Genomic DNA, 4660 nt, shown 5'->3' on the forward strand with positions numbered 1-4660 from the left:
TTTAAATGTCAACCCCCCCCCCCCCCACCCCTACCCCCCCGCGTCAATCCAATTCAACAAGCTCTCCTTCTCTCCATGGCATGTTCTCATTCAACTAACAGTCATTCCACATGACCTTTCCATCTCTCCACAATCACACCTCACGCAGGCCGTGTACAATATACAGTACCTCATGTCTGTGTATGTGTATGCTGGGGGGGGGGGGTGTGTGTGTGCGTGTATGTGTGTGGTTGTGTTGATTTCGCTGACTAAAACTTTGACGAAAAATGTTTGTCGCCTACCTTTTTTTCACTGACTGGAGAAGAGATCCAGTAGAACTAAAAGACAACGTGTTTTATGTTTGGGTGCGGCCCGGGTGTCATGCGTGCTGAAAGTAGCAGATCTACAAGCTCACAACGTGTCGCGCTGTGACGCGTCGCCAGCTTGTAGATCTGCTACTTTCAGCATGCAACTAAGGTGTAAACTCAGCCATTACGACGCCATCAAGGCCCACCAAAATACAAAATCAAGTCGACAAAATCAACTGTAGATTTAGTCGACTAAAACTGAAACAATTCAGACGACTAAGACGTGACAAAAACTGTGTGCGTGCGTGTGTGCGTGTGTGTGTGCGTGTGTGCGTGTGTGCGTGTGTGTGTGTGTGTGTGTGTGTGTGTGTGTGTGTGTGTGTGTGTGTGTGTGTGTGTGTGTGTGTGTGTTTGCGCGTGTGTGGCGTGCGTGCGTGAATGTGTGGACAGTAGCTCTTTGTTGGCGTTGCCAGGAATCTGGCTCAGCCCGGCTGGCAGTGCCCTTACTGGCTGTCTTCCATTCTCATTCATCCACTCATCCATTCATCCCTTCCTCTCCCCTTCCTCTGTCTGTCCATCTCCTCTGTCTCTCTGTCTGTCTGTCTCTCTGTCTCTGTCTGTCTCTCCCTCTCCCTCTTTGTCTCTCTCTCTGTCTCTGTCTGTCTCTCTCTCTGTCTCTGTCTGTCTCTCTCTCTCTCTGTCTCTGTCTGTCTCTCTCTCTCTCCCTCTCTGTCTCTCTTTCTCTCTCTTTCGCTTTCTCTCTCCGTCTCTCTCTCTCTCTCAGTTGGAGAGCACAGTTTGCACTTTTTAATTCCAAAATGTGACGGTAACGGTGTTAGCTAGCGAAAGCCTCGCTATTTTTCCGTAATCCGTTGGTAAACAACAGCATTAAACATTTGAACGGATTAGCCCCCTAATTTAATGAAGGCCTTTTTAATCCCGCACCTCATGCGAGCGCCCACATTTGTTTCTCTTTTGTTTTCTAAAAATGTGACGTTCGGCTTCTGAAAAAGGTTCTCTCTCTCTATCTCTGTCCCTCTGTCTGTTACATGTCTCCATTCCAACATGTCTCTTTTCCGACATGTCTCCATTCCGACACTAACTCTATCCCTAACCCTAACCTCAACCTCTATGGAAGTGTTGCCACTCCGACAATAAGAAGTCAATGTCGGAATGGAGAGCAGTAGGGCTGTCACAATTATTACATAATCGTCTAATCGTGATTTTTTGACATAACCGTGATTATTTTTCATAATCATTTCCATGTTGAAAAATGTTCATATATTTTTTAAAAAGTAAAAAATAGTGGAAATAGCAGATCTACAAGCTCACAACGCATCGCTATTTCCACTATCAATGTTCTTTTTTAAGTATAAAGTTGTCAAATATGTCAGTAATTTCTTATGTATATTTAGGTTATGTGTCATATCTACCATGTGCAACTCAAAAGCCTAAAAGCCAAACAGAAATGTAATTGTCAATGACAAAAACACAATTAAATCGTTAATCGCAATTATTTGAGTGACAATTAATCGTCATGTAAAATGTCATAATCGTGACAGCCCTAGAGAGCAGTCACCCCCTCGGTCTGTCTGTCTCTCTCTCTCTCTCTCTCTCAAGCTGAAATAAAATAAAGGTGTGCGTGCGTGCGTGCGTGCGAGAGTCCGAAAACATCACAAAACCGACAAAGAATGAGTCGTACCAAAGTAAGGGAAGGAACAGTGAGTGGCCTTGCTCATTCTGACTGTGTGTCATCCAAGAGAAACATTACAATCCTCCCCAACCACTCCTCCACCTCCACGCTGCACACTGCGTGCATACTACACACGGAGGTGTTAACCACTGGCTTTTTCCAGCCTTGCACAACCCACAGAAAAGTTGCCGTTTCTCACCCTCGCTCAGTAAACAAAGCACTTCTCCTCCATTCTTGTCATACGGTATATGGAGACGGAACAGTTAGCTGCTTGTATTAAAAGTCGCCACCACTGTCAATTTTCAATTCAAAGGAGCTTTATTGGCATGAGAAAACATACTTTTACATTGCCAAAGCAAGCAATTTACACTTGTAGGGGGTAAAGCATTGTGTAAACAATGCTTTTAAAGGTAGCATCTCTGTTTATATGTGCAGTATGTCTAGAGCAGGGGTTTTCAAAGTGGGTGACGGCCGGGGCACCCTGGGGTGCCGTGATGCCAGTCCAGGGGTGCCGCAAGATAATTTGATAATATTTGGAATTTATTTGGACACTTGAAAAAATATTTAGTATCATTTTAAACTTGAAGTACAAACGTATTTTCAGTCAGTTCTAACCAAAATGGCTATTATATCAACGTTTGACTTACCATTAACTTTACTATACAGGACAAAAATAATCATTCATATGAGGGGTCAAACTACGTTTTTGGAGCTGTGTGAAGCACAGGCTCCCTATACGTGGCTGTGTGGGTCTGTGTGTGTGTGTGTGTCTGTGTGTGTGTCTGTCTGTGTGTCTGTATGTAGCCTGAACTTCCTAAACTTCGGCACGCCACTAGTCCCACAGTTTTGCCACCATACACTCGCGCCATATGTCAAATCGACCGGCTTACTCGGGAATCGTGGGCTATTACTTTTCTAAGAGAAAGGTTCTATAGTTTAATTGATATTAATTTATTAGTGAATTAATTTTCCCCATTGACTTATAATGGGAATTGCAAAAACTCACATTCAATTATTTGTCTCTCGCAAACCATAGGGGCTAGAGTTTCAAGACTTGGAGAGGAGGTTCATAATGATTTCAAGGATTAAATAAAAAATAATTGTGTCATTTGGCCACATGGTGGTGCCATAACACCCCACTTTACGTTTTGGCCTGTAACTCTTGAACCGTAGGTCGGAAAATTAAAAATATTTTTTCCCTGGATTCCTTGGGTCATGACGCATCTCCCCATATAGGCCACGCCCATTTGCGCCATGATAGATTTTCCGCCATCTTGAATTTTCTCCAAAACACAGTTTTTGCTCCTTTTCCTACATATTTTCTTCAAATGTCACAAAAATCGGTACACATGATCCACACACACACACACACACACACACACACACACACACACACACAGCTCCACTTCACACGGGTGTGATTTTTTTCATGATTCTTAATCCATTGCAAGCATGTGTTTTGCACGAAAAACATTCCTTGGGCTAAAAACGGCCATACAAAACTGTGAAAAGTGATGAGTCATATTTTTGGAGCTGTGTGCAGCTCCCTATACGTGGCTGTGTGGGTCTGTGTGTCTGTGTGTGTGTCTGTCTGTGTGTCTGTGTGTATGTAGCCTGACTTCGGCGCGTAACTAGTGCCGCACCATTTACGCCACTCGCGCAATATATACATCAAAATGTGCGGCTCGGCCGGGAATGGTGTTCTATTACCTTTCGTTCCGATCCGCCTTACCATGCCGACGTAATCGGCAAAAAACGACGCTTAATTGTCCCCATTGACTTATAATGGGACAATGCAAGAAATCACTTTCAAGTATTTTTCTCTCGTAAACCATAGGAGCTACAGTTTCAAACCTCGGAGAGGAGATTCATAATGATTTTAAGAATGAATCGAAAAATAATTACATCACTCGGCCTCATGGTGGCGCTATAACGGCCCACTTTACGTTTTGCCCCGTAACTCTTGAACCGTAGATCGGAAAATTAAAATTCTTTTTTCCCTGGATTCCTTGGGTCAAGACGCATCTCCCCATATAGGCCACGCCCATTTGCGCCAGGATAGATTTTCCGCCATCTTGAATTTTCTCCAAAACACACTTTTTGCTCCTTTTCCTACATATTTTCTTCAAATGTCACAAAAATCGGTACACATGATCCACACACACACACACACACACACACACACACACACACACACACACACACACACACACACACACACACAGCTCCACTTCACACAGGTGTGATTTTTTTTTTTGTGGGGCCATTTTTAGAATTTTTTGTATTTCTTCCCTGTATAGTAACGTTAAATGGACAATGACTTTAGCAGCTGATAACACCAATAGCTGTGTCTCAGAAAGGGTTATCATGCCAAAATACAATCTACAGATATAGAGCTTTGCCACCTTTCGGAGAGCGACATCTCGCATGGCCCATGGACTACTTAGGGTGGTTGTATTCCATTCTCTAGCCTTCTTTTATCGCACTAGTTCACAAATCTTGCTGTTGTGTTCGCACATCTTTCACTATAATTCTCATCTCTCTCTCTCTCTCTCTCTCTCTCTCTCTCTCTCTCTCTCTCTCTCTCTCCTAACTACGGCAGTAATCCTGGGTCCAGATCAGTGCGGTGTGTTGGGTGACCCGACACAGAGCTGCCCTGAAATGACCCCTCTGTATCACC

This window comes from Nannobrachium achirus, assembly GCF_963921795.1.
Source record: "Nannobrachium achirus genome assembly, chromosome: 24".
Taxonomy (NCBI): Eukaryota; Metazoa; Chordata; class Actinopteri; order Myctophiformes; family Myctophidae; genus Nannobrachium; species Nannobrachium achirus.